Source organism: Stegodyphus dumicola, chromosome 9 (assembly GCF_044657685.1).
Source record: "Stegodyphus dumicola isolate Sdum_Otavi_A_Nest chromosome 9, ASM4465768v1".
NCBI lineage: Eukaryota > Metazoa > Arthropoda > Arachnida > Araneae > Eresidae > Stegodyphus > Stegodyphus dumicola.
The window spans coordinates 27047891-27065155 of record NC_140776.1 but is presented as its reverse complement, the minus strand read 5'-3'; positions in this window follow the sequence as shown (position 1 = coordinate 27065155).

The window sequence follows — 17265 nt, the reverse complement described above, 5'->3', positions numbered from 1 at the left end:
TTTTAAGCATACAGGTTAGCGAAGGCTTCAGTTTTCTAAGGGTTAAAACTAAAATTTTATATTCTGTGTCCTGAATTTCCGGGGACAAATCCTTTAGTTAGTAGATCTATCGTAACTTCTTAGCTTAAACCTGTTTCAAGAGTTCATCTGAAATATGAATACAAGATTAGATTGAAATTTCTTAATTTTTAAAATTTCATATTTTTCAGTTTTTTTCAATAACTTTGTGAGATTTTAATAGTAAATTCTTCTAGATTTTTAACTCGAATATGAAGTTCTTTTATTTTTCAGGTTTATCATTATAACCAGGAAAGTTTCTACCCAGAATCCAATTAGGACAATAAATGACTAAAGATTTAATTGAAGGAACACCAAAATTTCTGAAAACCAGACTTAAAGAATTTCACCTGTTTTACACAAAAATGAAGAATTAATCTCTAGGACTAAATTTTCTCGAAATAAAATTAACTTTTCTCTTCATAAGTTTCTTTTCGCAGACTGAAGGACACGGAAATCACTTTAAACCAGCGATGACTATTAATTAAAAGTAATAATTTGAAATCAGACTGTCTGAAAAAAAGTGTTCTCCATTTTGAGTTTACTGTATCAATAGTTCTGCATAGATTTTGGTAGCAAAAGACTTTACTTAAGAAGTAATTCAACATTTATAAATTTCATTGATCCATTAAGGTAATTTTTAAACCTAAATCTTTCAGTTCCGTTCCTAGAAATTTTAATAAAACATAATAAATTTATTTCAGCTGCACCATTTTTTTGGAAGTGCTTTTCTGTTTACCTTCTTTCCTATGATAATTTCTAAAATTTTTCTAAGCAAATAAACAAACAAAAAGACTTTAAATACATATATATATATATATCAGGAACTTCCATTTCAGAAAGCTGTTGTTTTTCCTTCTGTGATAAATCTTTAAAACAGTTTTCTTCTTACTACCTCTTATCATTTTTATATGAAAGAAAATTAATTCTTTCATATAAAAATGATAAGAGGAGAAGCGAAGAAGCTTTCTGCATAATACTAAGTGTTTTTAGTAAAAAGATAAATTTGAAATTTGCATTTAATAATCATTAAAAAGATTATGAACACAATTTTTAAAAGCAAATATGTACTACTTAAGAAGACACAAATGAAATTTAGTAAATTATTTAAATAATGAAAGTTCTTGAAACTTATTTTATTATTTCAAAAACTATATTTGAGTAATTTTTCAGAATTTTTACATTTCCCCTGAAATTTTGAAATCAAAGAAAAAGCCATTAATTTAACCTACTTTGTTTTTTCAGAGATGCATTAGATTACATTAGGTTTTAATTCTTGGAAACTTCTCGTAACATTCCTGTCAACATAGATTTACATGCATTTTTCTCAGCTGCTACCGAACTGTAAAATCGCTGAACATAAGTAACTCGACCCAGGTTCAAATCCTAGCGAATGGGCTAGCTGCATGGACGTTTCCATGGTTTCCGCATGTGTAATGGGGATACAAGCTAGTTACATTAAAGCCCTCCACAAAAGCATCCGTTCTCTTAGGCAGGTAATTTTCTTGTCCTTTCCCATTATAATCAAACAAATCAAACTATGCACAGGGCATGTGAAGACATTTTCAAAACTTCGCATTAAAATATAAATCTTATACAGTGGGACCTCGAGATACGAGTTTAATTCTTTCCAGCATTGAGCTCGTATAGTGAATTTCTCGTATCCAGAAACGAACTTCGTCACTGAAAATAACGTAAACACAGTTAATCCGTTCCGCACCCCAAAATATATCAACATACAAATCAATTTTCTAATAAATAACACTAGTAAATAATATAACCGTAGTTTACCTTTATGGTAGCTTCCGACACCGATCTTAATTGCTTCTCAGGAGCTTCTAGGAGTTTTGAACGGTGCTTGGAAGTAACGGCAACTCCTTTGCCTGCATCAAGTTTCTTAATTTTTTCCTTCTTCTTCAGAATAGTGCAGATCGTCGATGTCGAAAAGCCGTAACTCTTCGCCAATTCCGTCACTCTTACACCACGCTTGTTTATCTACGATTTCTTTCTTAATTTCAACGGCCATGGCTTCCTTATGTTTCTTTGCAGCACTATCTGAGGCACCAATTTTCTTGAGAGGCATCGTGAAATAATTATTTTTACGTTAATTGTAATAAACAATTCACTCACAAGCGCACAAGCACGTAGATCAAAGAACACTGTGTAATCTGACGAGGGGATTCCCCGAGTCGAGACGGATCGGGAAATGGCGCCACGCATACCAACAGCCTGGCTCATTGCTCGTTATTCGAGGCAATGCTCGTATTTAGAGACACATTTTTCGCTTATACTTTCCTCGTATCTCGAATTTCTCGTATATAGAAGCGCTCGTATCTCGAGGTTCCACTGTATTCGAAAAATGAAAAGTTCACTTCACGATAAATGGGAAGACTTGGCCTTTAGCAATGAATGAAAAGTTTAGCATATCTGTATTGCTAGTCTGTTAGTTCCTTTAAAATTATCTGTCCCTATCTACTTGCTAAAGGACGTCAGCTGGCGAACTAGATGTTCTTGAAGTTTCACTCATTCATCAAGATTATCTTTTGTTCTAGTCATGTATCTTTGAAGTTGTAGAGTGATTAGAATTTTTCGATGCGGGGAAACTAAAGAAATCCTCAATTCCCACACCGGTATTCGAACTCCGGATCTCCCGAATACGCCGCGAGAATGCTTTCACACCACGAAAGCATGCAAAAAAGAGAAAGAATTGGCGGTGGGAAAAAAAAAAACTTATATACTCTTCCCTTTAAAGGGCAACTGAAGATTAGGGGACTCAGTCGCTAAATCCTGGTAGTGAAGAATTGCCGTCCACCACTTTTAGTTTGGGTGCTGTTGTCGAACCATTAGAATTTTTCGATGTAAAACAAAATTGAACAAATCCTCAATGTCCTCTCCAGGATATCTCGAATACCGGTCCAATATGCTTACAGTTACACTATGCGGAAAAGAGTGAGAAAATACTTAAAAAGTTGTAGAGACATTAGATATTTTTTGGAAGCAGGCAAGATGAAAAATGAGCAAACGCCTTCGCCAAACGAACCGCTGACCTCTGGAACACCGGCTCAGCGTGCAGAACCACTACACCACGAAGGCACGTTAAGAAGGCGGGAGAAATACCTTATATACCTTTTAAAGGGCTACTGGTGATTTTAGGGGACCCATTCGCCAAATATGGGTGCGGAGAATCATCATCCACAACCCTTTTATTTCGGGCGCCACTGTAGAGACATTAGAATTACTATGTATTGACATTAGACACTGTAGAGACATTAGAATTACTATGTATTGACATTAGACACTGTAGAGACATTAGAATTACTATGTATTGACATTAGACACTGTAGAGACATTAGAATTACTATGTATTGACATTAGACACTGTAGAGACATTAGAATTACTATGTATTGACATTAGACACTGTAGAGACATTAGAATTACTATGTATTGACATTAGACACTGTAGAGACATTAGAATTACTATGTATTGACATTAGACACTGTAGAGACATTAGAATTACTATGTATTGACATTAGACACTGTAGAGACATTAGAATTACTATGTATTGACATTAGACACTGTAGAGACATTAGAATTACTATGTATTGACATTAGACACTGTAGAGACATTAGAATTACTAAGTATTGACATTAGACACTGTAGAAACATTAGAATTACTATGTATTGACATTAGACACTGTAGAGACATTAGAATTACTATGTATTGACATTAGACACTGTAGAGACATTAGAATTACTATGTATTGACATTAGACACTGTAGAGACATTAGAATTACTATGTATTGACATTAGACACTGTAGAGACATTAGAATTACTATGTATTGACATTAGACACTGTAGAGACATTAGAATTACTATGTATTGACATTAGACACTGTAGAGACATTAGAATTACTATGTATTGACATTAGACACTGTAGAAACATTAGAATTACTATGTATTGACATTAGACACTGTAGAGACATTAGAATTACTATGTATTGACATTAGACACTGTAGAGACATTAGAATTACTATGTATTGACATTAGACACTGTAGAAACATTAGAATTACTATGTATTGACATTAGACACTGTAGAGACATTAGAATTACTATGTATTGACATTAGACACTGTAGAGACATTAGAAACGAACCGCGGACCTCTGGAACACGGGCTCAGCCTGCAGAACCAGTACACCACGAAGGAACATTAAGAAGGCGGGGAAATACCTTATAATGTATTTAAGAAACATTTTCTTCAATTTTTCGTTTTGTTCTTAATTTTGAGAAAACGAAAAGTTTAACAAAATGTGTTTGAAATATTAAAACGTCATTCAAGAGTGTAGAATACAGCGATGTAAATTAATAACAGAATCTGCTTCATTTACAATCCTCTCAAGAGCTACTGCAGGATAAAGCGGTATTAAGGATAAACCGCCTTTGATTTAAATTCGTAGAATACTTGAAGATGTTGATTCCTGCGTACACGCTTGAACAATTGTCGAAAATGCATAGTTCGTACAAGAACATTTCTCATTCAAAGGGAAATATTTTCTAGTGACAGGTGTTCTCACGAACCCGGATCACATAAAACACATATAACCTCATAATTATCTGAAAATGCTGCTTGTAGACGAATTTTTAGGGTTCAGTGAATAATCATTTGTCAATATTAGCTGAGATATTTTGGCTACTGGTTCTCTGTAATAAATTAAGGAAAGCAAGTTTAGAGAGTTGACTCAGTGTGAAAGAAAAAAGAGGAAAATATCCTTAAACTTTCGCGATCATGTCCACCAAACGTTCTCTTGCATTGATAAAGTCAGAGCCGTTCCTAGCCTATTGGCTGCCTGCATATTTTCCTTCATAAGGTTGCCGCCCAAATTATAAAAAAAAAAATTTATTTCATACTTACTGATGATTTACATATGACGATACTGTATAAAAAGTACTTACATATGACAAGTACTTACAATGAATTTTAAATATTTAGGCGTGGTATCGCGAGAGCCGCCCGCCCGCTTACATTTACGCGCTGCATCCCCGCTCGAAACGGTGTCTTCCTTTTTTGTGCGATTCCTGTTTCCGCGGTTGTCAAAATCATTCCTGTTTCCGCGAAATCATCAATCTTTATTACCCCCTTCCCAAAGGGGTTACATTGTGGGGGGCCGAGTGGACTTGGCTTCTTCCGAAAGGTAGAAAAACAAACAAATTTTTAATTTAAAAAGAAGAATTTTTAAAAGAAACAATCGAAAAATATTTACGACCTCAGATCTTTGCATGAATGAAGATAATACTGTATTTAAAAGGAGAGAGAGAGATGTTCAAACTGTGTGATGATTTTGGCAATGTACTAAAATATTGTTTCCTAAAGTAAAAAACAATATTCTTCCAAAATTCTGCATTAAGGTGAGTTATAAAAAAATATTTCAGAATAAATATTCGTTCTAAAACGACGACTTCTTTGGTCTTAATTGCGCTTTTGCAGCTTTTAATTCTTTCATTTATGCAAATCCAATAAACTACATTTTCCTTATTTTTATTCTGAATTCGATGCTGATAACCTTTATAAAGGGCTATCCTTTTAGTTCCAATAATGTCTAAAACATTCATATTGATTAATACAAGATGTGAAAATAACTGCTAATATTGTAGCAGAATTACAAATGGAATGAAACTTAAGATTTCAAGAGGAGCCTAAACTAAGACATGTCTTCAGTCTAACGAAGACCAGGGATAAATAGAATATCTCTTTTAAGTCCTGACGAAGACTAACTTATTCACAAGAAACTGCCCGGTTCTTTTTAATGACTCATCATGACATCTCCTGATGAGCTGTGGGAGGGGTATTGTACTCTCGGATTTCGCGGGAACAGGAAGAATTTTGAAAAACGCGGAAAGAGGAATCGCAGAAACAGAACAAATTCGCTAGGAACTGGGCTGAATAAAGCGGAAGAACTGTTCGATACAAACAGGTTCGAATTAACCGTGCAGGAATTGTTCATTTCAGAAATTTGTATAAATGCAATAATTCAAATTTTATCTCCTCATTTTATCTCCTCAACAAAAGATTAAACAGGACTAAAACCTGACGGCGGACCTATCTGGATAGCAGAACAAGGGCACAAAGTCCTTTGAAGTGACCGGGCCAAACAATTTCGGTGTTCGGTAGTAATAGCATAGAGTAAATATGAATCCGATAAGATTTGTATTCTGTTTGTATTACACCTACTAATAAACAAACATTAATGTCTTGATCTGAGGATGTATGATATTGAAAGACGTGGACGGAACTTGCGTGATTAATGGTAATATAAACTCTCAAATATGCATAAATGATTTCAAACTGAAGCCTTTTGCATGTTATTTTTTCCAATATAATGAAACATTTAGATTTCAACAGATTCAGCTCCATGCTATAAGATATTTTCGCCCTCCTTTCAGCATGCCTACGTAGTGTAATTGTAAGCATACTCGACAGATCCAGGGTTCGAGTCCCGGCGAGAGCACTGCACATTTTGCAGGTCTCCTGTTTCAAAAACCGTAATGGATCTGCAAGTGACGCCCGAACTAGAAGGGGGGGGGGGAGGACGATAATTCGTCATCACCATGATTTGGCAATTAGGTGTCCTAATCCCCAGTCTCGTTTTAAAAGGGGGAGTTTATAAGTTATTTTCAGGGTTCGAGTCCTGGTGAGGGCATTGCACAATTTTTACGTCTCCTTCTTAAAAAAAAAAAAAAAAAAAAAAAAAAAAAAAAAAAAACTTACTTTACAGTTCCATATCGCTGTTGTTACCAAAATGTAGTTTCAAGATGATTACATTGCCAATCTAGAATGGCTTGGTAACAGCCTAGATCTTAACCACGCAAAAAAATTTATGGAACAGACTAAAAAATAATCAGGGAGAAAAAACTCAAAAATAAAATCCAATTAACAGAAGCAATAATTCAGTCTTAGTTTCAGATTATATCAGATGCAGAATTAAAAGCTTGGTTCACTGTTTGGGAAGAGCATTGTAAGACCATGATTAAGATTAAAGGTTATGCAACTAAATATTCACTGGCGTGGTGAGAATTTTTGTATAACTCTTATTCTTGGTGCATTTCAAATTTCTTCTTTACTATAAAAAATATTCTTCATAAATAATATTCCGTTATATTCGTCATTAAATTATCTATTTACTGATTTATAATTATGTAATATTACACCAAAAAACATGTTGTTATGAGCCATCAAACTTCAAAAATATACATTTCCAAAAATGTTGTCACAGTTTTTGCCAGAGTAGATTTCGCTATTCTTAACTATCAAGTAACTTTATTGTAAATGAAAATTGGCTGAAATATTGCATGAAAAAATGACTAACTATTCATGAAAGATTACATATATATATATATATTATTTTTTGCGTCTGAAAAGATAAATTAAATTGTACACACACAGGTCTTCTTTTATATTTCTCTCTTTTTTTTAGCACAAAGAATATTGTCTTACATTTCCAAATACATTTCCAAATACGCCGCTCAGACGGATAGTGGTTAGAAAGCCTACCGTGTACCGAAGGGCCTGGGTTTGAATCCCGGAGAAGGCAAGGTTGTAACTGCCCGTCCCTTCATAGAAGACAACAGAGGCCGCCTATTAGGTGCCTCCACAATAAAATGACCATCACTTATGGCCTAGTGGACCACTTCTGACCACCACTTCTGGCCACTTCTAGTCTAGTGGCCAACGCTGAATAGGCAAGCCATTAGATAAAAAAAAATTCCGAATACAGAAAAGAATTATTCGACATCGGTATTAGTTATGGGCGCTGACCAACTTTCTCAAACGTTTTTGAAATGAGAACTACTTTTATAATTTAGAATGATCTGGGGACCACTTTCTTCTTCCCCTTTGACAGAAATGTTTTAGTACATGTTATTACCTATGTACTTATATATTTAAAATACTATTGATTAAAATTCATTTAATTTTGTGTTAAGTATTAAATTAATAAAGTAAAACTTATGTCCATTTTTAGTAATTCAAAGCTAGTACAGTTTGGATAATCTTTATCTTATCAACTAAAAATTAAATAAATTTCTGCCGGTGCTTGAATCGCTATTGTATGTTGCGATTTATATTGATGAACTTAGAATATAGGTCGAAGTTCCGTTAGTAAAAAGTACGATAGTACAAAAAGTTCAAAATTAGCGCCAAGTGCTGCTTAATTTTAAATGAATTTAAAAAGTCGAGATGATAATCCGACTAAACAGTAAGAATATCTGGATCCTACGTAGGTCTCTGTTTCCGAAATACATCATAATAGAAAGGTACTTAACAATAATTATTAAGTGAACAAAAAAATTTTAGGTACTAAGAAGTTGAAGGACATGAATGGTAAACAAGTAGTATCAAGACATAGGTTGATCTCTTTTGTTCAGAGCTTCAAAACAGGAGTTTAAGTCTGAAATCGGCACATATCATCAAGTTAATTTCAGTACTTTGCTTTTATTCGATAAACGATGAAAATCCTTTATCATACACATACGCAGAAGCCAACTGAATTATCATTTTCAAAGAATCATTGTATAATTCACTATGGTTTGTGTTCACTGGTAATGAAGTTCAGGAATTAACCATACCTTCTGTAAGGAATTTCATTTTGAGTCCTGTGACATTCGCGACCTCAATTCTACACTGGTCGACATTGAAAATGCAACACCAAAAAGGAGTGGTCAGAAATTTATGCAAATTTTAGAGTAGACGCACGTCACTGAGTTATGCGAATGATGTGAAATGCACAGCTCTCCGACGCACGTGAAGTAGGATATAAGGGAAGGAACGTGCAGAATGGGCAATATTCGTGTCGTTATTTCTGCCAGACGAATTATCGAGAATACGTGTAATAGTTTTGTCCCGGAGAATACGTGTAATAGGAGAGAATGCCAGACCGCCGTCAACGAAGCCACTTCCAGCAGATAGAGGATTTTACGAGGAGTATGGTGATCGGACTGAGAAGGGCGGGTTGGACCTTACGTCAAATAGCAGCTGATACCCACATGGATGCGAGCACGGTGCATCGACTATGGCGAACATGGTTGGAACAAGGAAATGTGGGAAGAAGGAGGGGTGCAGGAGTAGCCAGGGTGACGTCAGCACGCGTGGATCGACACATCCGCCGACAAGCTGTGGCGGTCCGGCAGGTCACTTGTACCGCGATTCTGCAGCATGCGCAAGATACCCTGGATGTTCCCGTGTCGACCAGAACCATTTCCCGTCGATTCGTTGAACGTGGCCTACACTCACGGTGTCCATTAAGAAGACTGCCATTAACCCCACAGCATAGACGCCAACGTTTAGAATGCAGCCGGACTGGAGCGATGTGGATGACAGAATGGCAAAACGCTGTGTTCTCAGATGAGTCACGCTTCTGTTTATCCAGTGACAGTTGCCGCATACGTGTGTGGCGTGGCGTAGACGTGGAGACAGACCTAATCCGGCAGTAACTGTGGAACGCTACACCGCGCGACAACGTGGCGTAATGGTTTGGGACGCTATTGCCTACGATTCCAGGTCACCTCTAGTTCGTATTCAGGGCACTATGACGGCCCAACGATACTTGGATAATGTACTGCGGCCGGTGGCAATCCCAACCTTAAGGGGCTGCCTAATGCAATTTTTCAGCAGGATAACGCCCAACCACACAGTGCTCGCATCTGACAACATGCTCTTATTGTAAGGTATACAGATGCTTCCCTGGCCACCGTACTCTCCTGACCTGTCACCAATCGAACATGTGTGGGATGTGATTGAACACCGTTTGCAGACTCTGCCTCTGCCTCGTTCAGATGACGAACTGTGGCAAATGGTTGAAAATGAATGGAGAGCCATCCCTCAGGACACCATCCGCACTCTTATTGACTCTATATACCTAGACGTATTTCTTCGTGCATCGCTGTCCGCGGTGGTTCTACAACCCTCGTGAGGCTGCTCTTTGGCCAACTTTAGATAAGGGTGGACGTGGTGCTGTACTGATTAATCTTTATGGCAAAGGGACAGTGCCCACGTCCACCGTCACTTATCACTTATCCTATAGAGCCGACGCCGTTCTAGCTCTGTATTCTCACTATCATTTTGAAATAAAGATCACTTATTGCTGCTTGCTGGCTCTGTCTTTTTCCAAATTTCACCCCTTTCTGATCACTCCTTCTTGGTGTTGCATTTTCAATGTCGAGCAGTGTATATTCTCTTTCATTCAATGACATATTATTAGTTTCAATATCGCAATGGAAAGGATCGCGAGCAGATGAAAATTAGTTATTAAAATAATATGGAAATTAAGTTTTAAATTGTGGCTTTTGAGTGTCGACATACAAACATATGATATCGCTTAATTCTTTTCCATTAAAACGATATCATCTTCTATTGAAAAAGATTCTAAGGCTGAGAAAGTTGAAATATTTTTCTGTTTCACGCAGTTGACCCACAAATTAAGTTTCCTCTTAGACCCTTTTATTTTCGACGGGAAGCAATTATAAACTGCAGCCTACGGCAAATTACAAAGTTGAACCGTTTATGAGGAATTAAAAGCTGTTCAGCTCAGTACTTTTATTACCATCTGGTAAGAAAGAAAAAAAAAAAAAAAAAAAAATCTCAACAATTCTAAAGTCTGTAGTTATGATCATAAAGACATTGTAGAGTCATTAGGATTTTTTAAAGAAGCAGACGTGAAAAATGTGCCTTGCCTTCACCGGGACTCGAACCCTGGGCCTCTCGAATGCGCGTAGAGTATACTTCCAATTACACAACGAAAGCATGCGGAAAGAAAGGAAACAATAACTTATATACTCCCTTTTTTTAAAGGCAACTACTAACACCAATCGCCAAATCCTGGTGGTGACGAATTATCGTCCGTACCTTTTAATTCGGGCGTCACAAAAGTGGCATTTCTGATAACTGGGTCCTCACAGAAGTGGCATTTCTGATACCAATAGAAATAAATCTAATTTTAAGTTCCGTTTACAAACTCAGGGCATAGTCATGAGAGATGATCTAAAATAATTCGATTCAACAGTAGCATATGACCACGCCGAACAAATGGAAGTGCAGAAATTGTTAGAACGTTTCGGACGCCAGTTTAAGCTATTTCTTGGAAATGCAGAAATAAAACTCATTCTCTGATCCGAGTGATCCATGGAAATTAAGGTTTAATATTTGCAATTGGTTACTTGAATTCATTTCCAGAAGTGTCCAAAACAATCTTAAAAGAATCGCAACACTTAGCGTTCAAATTCCTCAGCTATGTGTCAATAGATCACCTGAATAGGGCACTTACATCATCCGAACTTGCATCATTTCATGTTGAAATTGGCACCAGTTATAGAAAAAGGCTTGATATAACTGTTACAAAGTTGTATCAAGACACTAGGTACCCAAGATTAGCTAGAAGATTGTGTTACGAAATGTACAGGCGCGGTAAGATGGCTTCCCCGCAAAGCAGTTTTATGGTTGCTGGCAAGGAAGGCAGGTTTGTTACATTTGGCGAGAAATCGTCCATTTGGCGACAAAATTGGCGATATACCATGGACAGATGGAGAACCTTCTGGAACGAGTTCTTTCCGGTTTAGCCCAGAATGTTCTCGAACACCAGCCAAACGCTATATAAACCCTGCTGGTACGCGGAGAGTTAGTTAGTATCGAGTTGGTGTCTCGTCTAGCGAGTCAATCCCTGCGGAGCCGGGCAGTGAGTGCCGAGTGGGTCATCGGGTGCACCGAAAGTGTCTCGTAGTGTATCGCGGTTAGTGCATCGTCGAGAGAGCGTGTTGAGCTCCGGGTACGTCTGAACCGAAGAGTCGGAAGCTGTGCTCTGTGTGTCGTCGAGTGCATGGCGAGTTGTAGCGTGGAGAGTCTCGAGAGTACGTGGAGTTTCGAGAAAGACCAAGCAGAGTCGGGAGCTGTACTCTGGTGCTTTGCCGTGAAGCTGTCTCCACCGTGATAGCCTGATAACCTGGAGGCTGTGTCGCTGATCGTGTCAGCGTGTTTATAGTAGTTCATCGAGACTGTAAAAACGTGTTTTGGAACTGCCTTGACAATACTGGCCAATAAAGTGTGTTCGATACTTCATCAAGTAGTATTGTCATTATTCACTCCAAATCCTCACGAACCCCGTACGAACGTGAAGGAAGAAAATAACGTAACAACTGGTGTCAGAAGAAAAACGCAACAATTGGTTTACCCAAGATTGCTTGTAAAGTTAGGTGTCATCGCATGTTCATTGCATTGTTGGAATTAAAACCCTAATTTGCAATTGCAGATAATATCCAACGTACAGTACATCTTTATTTTTAGTCTAAAATTTGCGATGTCAGAAGCAGTGTTTATTCTTCCCAAAATACTCGTTAAGAGTATTATTTCAGGATCTGGAATTTAAGTCATCCATATTTTCGCAAGGTCTTTCGAAATTTTTAATCCTGGAAGAATTTTTCCTTTCATTGGGTCTCATTTTGTTCGAAAGTGCAGAATAATTTTAAAGTGAATAACCTTTTCTGGTGTAAGTATTTGTTCGAGTTTTTTAATTTGGAGTGTCTATTGGAGGTCTTTCCTTGATTACCCGATACTCATTCGAAAAAGGATTCACCACAGTTCTAATATATTCCGAAATTTATCAATAACGTGAAACTACAGAGTATCTTAATAGTTAGTTGTATACATTCCGACGGTGTCTGCCAAAAACATCGCGGACTAAAACGTCGCGGAGAAAACAACGCAAGGCGAAAACGTCGTGGAACAAAACATCTTTAGAGAAAATAAAGCAAAGAGAAAATATCGCAGTTATAAAATATCGTGGTACAAAATATCGTCGTCGAAAATAAAGCGGTTCAAAAATTTCGCAGTTTAAAAACGTCGTCGTCGAAAATACCATAGTAAAAAATAAAGTACCTGTAAATTATTGCATGCCGATAACATGATAGACATGTGTATTTTAGGCTTTAATAATTGTAAAAGGATTCTCGCATAATGATTTCTGTGCGCAAATTGGAAAAAAGGAGAATTTTTACTTTCATATTTTTTGTTAATTAATAAATATTTGATGAAAATGTAAAATGGAAACTTAGAAAATTAATGCAGCTTATAGCACTTCATAGAATTTTAAACTGACATAGAACAAAGATCATTACTAAATTACTTTTTTTAATAAAGTTTTACTGGTAATTTTTCATGAAATGTATAATCTAAAAAAGAATATAAAAAGGAAGATAAGTAACTGCATGACTTTGCTAAGTTAATTATGAGCTAAGTTAAAAAAATTGCATAGTTAATTATGAGATCATTTTCTTCGCTTTTGTTATTCTGATACTCTTATGGTGAATATTATTTCTTTTTTTTTTTTTTTTTTAAATTTCTTGTTCTGTTTTTTTTTTTTTTTTTTTTTTTTTTTTTTTTTTTTAAATTTATTAGTTAATAAAAAATTATCCTTCTTTCCATCTTGCGCTCACAAATCATTATGCGAATATCCATTTGCAATTATTTTAAAGCCTGAAAAACGCATGCCTGCGATGTTATCGTCATGCTATGATTTGCAGTTACTTTAGTTTTTATCATGATATTTTCGACGACGATGTTTTTAAACTGCGAAGTTTTTGAACCGCTTTATTTTCAACGACGATATTTTGTACCACGACGTTTTAGAACTGCGATGTTTTCTCTTTGCTTTATTTTATCCCACGATGTTTCTGCCTTGCGTTGTTTTCGTCCGCGAGTTTTTGCTACAATGGTTTCGGCTATAACCCATTCTGACAGATATCGCGAGTAAGACTAACGAGTAATTTATATAGAAAAATCACAAGTAACTTATAAAAATTAACCTTTACCTCGGCAATGTTTTAGGTTAGGTTAGAGTAACTGATTAAGGCAAGTTATCTGCCTAAACAATAGATGACGTCGAGGAGGACTTTAAAGGGAAATTTTTTTTGTGTTTATGTTACACATGAGAAAAATCTTAAAAATGGCCACGCAGATAATTTAATGCCCAGGATGTGAACCATGGGCGACTTAATGCGTTTAGAGGTCTTATTTACTTAGCCACTGGTGGTTTTCTTCACTTCTTAACATTTTCAGTGAGAGCTAGACTAACTAAATTTGATATTCACGTGACCAATAATATTTGACTCAACTGTAGCAAAATCTCAGAAAAACTACTTTTATTACGTTGTTATAATTAATTGATTTGTAAGCCCGTATCGTAAATTGCTTTTGAGATTTCAAATTTCGGTTCTTGGGTTTTAAATAAATAAAAATAAAATAGTGAAAGAAACATAAAAAATAAAAAGTATATAATAATTTAATGAATTTGTGCCATTTCATTAAAATATTGAATATTTCTAATTAGACATCTCGTGATTTTAAAACCTGTTTATCCAAATGAATCACATTAAAAAGATGAAAACAAATTCTTAAGAATTACGTTTCTAGCTTTTAAATCACTCCGTTTAATATTCAGTAAACTCTCAGATTGAAGTTGAAAGTACCTTAGGCTTTATCAAATGGCAACACGCTAGCGCGTGGAATATAAAAGCATTTTATTCCCGGCGTGGGCACTGCATTGCTTTCATAGAGCTGAGTTCGTTAATTAAAACTAAAACAAAAAAAAAAAAAAAAAAAAAAAAAAATCTGAAATGTTTCAGATTTTAAATTACGTCCAAAGGGGCGTTTTTTAACATTTTGTGTGTTACCTTTCTTTATTAAATATCATGTTCCTCGCACTTAAACCATAAGATCCAGTGCAACAGCAATATCGCAAAATAGTTTTAAAACGAGCATATCTTTAGAATTTCCGATACAGAGACTCACGCGCTGGAGATAAAAATGTTTTTTCTGCACAGCGTTGCCATTGCTCGCTTTGAAATCCTTGAGTTTGTTAATCAAAAATTCGTCAAAGTTTTAAAAAATAGGAAATCGATCATAAAACAAATTTCAAATTTCAAATTGGGTCTTCCACATGCTCATATTCGTTGGAGGATTACGTTATTCAAAATTCGATGACTCTATGTACCGTTGTTTTATCACAATACGAGAAATATACATACATTTATGCAGATTTTTCATTATTTAATTTCTTCAAATATAATGCAGGACTCTAACATTTTGTGGCAACAGTTTGAAAAGTGAACCGACATTTATGAGTCCGACGCAAAATGCCAAAACGAAACTAATAGTCCTTCGGGATTCAAATCCCTTTGGACTAATAAATAATCTGAAAGCCTTCAGATTTTATATTACGCCCAAAGGGGCGTTTTTTTACGTTTTGTTTGTTACCTTTATTTATTAAATATCATGTTCTTCGCACTTAAACCATCAAATTCAGTTCAACAGCAATATTACAAAATATTGAAAAGACCATAAAATTTCCGATACACAGACTCGCGCGCTGGAGATAAAAATGTCTTTTTTTTTCCCCTGACACTCTTGCCGTTGCTCGTTTTGAAATCGTTGTGTTTCTTAAGTAAAAATTCATAAACGCTTTACAAAATACGAAATAGATAATAAAACCAATTCCAAATTTGTACTCCCAGATGCTATATTCGGGTGGAGACGTACGTTATTAAAATTTGATGGATCTAGGTGACTTTGTTTAATCACAATGCGAGAAAAATACATACATTTATCCATATGCTTCATTATTTCATTTCTTTAAATATAATACAGGGCTTTAATATTTGGTGGCAACAATTTAAAAAGGGATTCGTCGTTTAGAGTGAATCAACGTAAAATGCCAAAACGAAATTAATAGCCCTTCTGGGCTAAGGCCCTTTGGGCTAAATATATATGTATATATATATATATATAAAAAAAAAAAAAAAAAAAAAAAAAAAAAAAAAGAAAAGAAAAGAAAGAGACGCGGAAGGAGAGAAACGTCTGCCTAAGAAACGCCGTGTTGACAATATTTCTTTCGATACTCAGCAAAATTTCTTAATGTTTGTACATAATTCGTGGAATCGCCTGCAGCAACACTGTTTATCGAGGAAAACTATCATAACAAGCATGGTTAGTGCTGTTTTTACATCGAAAACTGTTCATTCGGTTAAATCTTTTTTTGTTCTTGTCTTTTATTATTATTAGTTTTTTTTTATTTATTTACATGAGACAACTTTACGAAGCTTAACAGGAAAAAAACTGCTGCAAAATTGATTCGTCATTTTTCATGCCATGTAAAGTCTGAGACTAAATAAGGTTATACTAAATCAAAATATGGTGTTGCATGACACTGAATGCTATTTCTGAATGTTATTCACTTATTTATTTCTTTTTCATTTTATGATTCTGAGATTTTTTTATTCCCTTTTCAACCGGGGGAAACTATAGTACAAATTCATCATTTTCGTAGACTGTCATTACCAAGTTGATCATGCATGACAGTGATGCAGCAAGCATTTACCAATGTAGTTCTTTACAAAATCAGTTGAAGCATGATCTATAGACTGAAACGGACAGCTTTCTTGGTTTTCTTCGTTCGATATGTTTTCCTTTTGATTTTTCTTTCCCCCCTTCGAAGCGTTAAACAAGTTGTTTCCCCCTCCTCCTCCTTTTAGTTGGGAGGCAATTTTCTTCGTTTTCTGCGAATGAGTCATTGTTTTGTTTCAGGTCGGCTCACACGGTAAATTGCAAGGCGTTACGCAAAACGAATCAGCCACTTTAACTTTTGTTTCGACGTTTTTATTGGAGTTTTTTTCCGGATAATCTTGTTGAAAACGGCAGCTTCTAGCCTCTACATTCGCACGATCATTTCTCTAAAAACAAAAAAGCAAGTTGTTGTTGAACATGCCCGAAGTGAGAAGAATGATATTTTTCATAGTTTCGGGGAATTTAGAGGGTACATTTAGTAGCTTTCTGATTATAAAGATATCGTTTCACAACTGGATTGTTCACAGTTACAAAAACGCCGCATTACAAAATTAAGTAAATTGCTGATTTTTTATGCGTGTTTGGGGTAAAATTCGAAACTTGCATGTGCATTTTTAGACAAATTTCTGTAATTTTTAGACAAATTTCTGTAATTTTTAGACAAATTTCTGTGATTATTTTGCAACATATCAATAAACTAACTAATACCCGCTCGCTTTTCTGGGTACACTATGTATTCGAATGTGAACCTAAACTTCTTATACGGACGAAATGTCTAATTTAAAATTGATAATTAATGTAAATTTTTTTAATTTAAAGT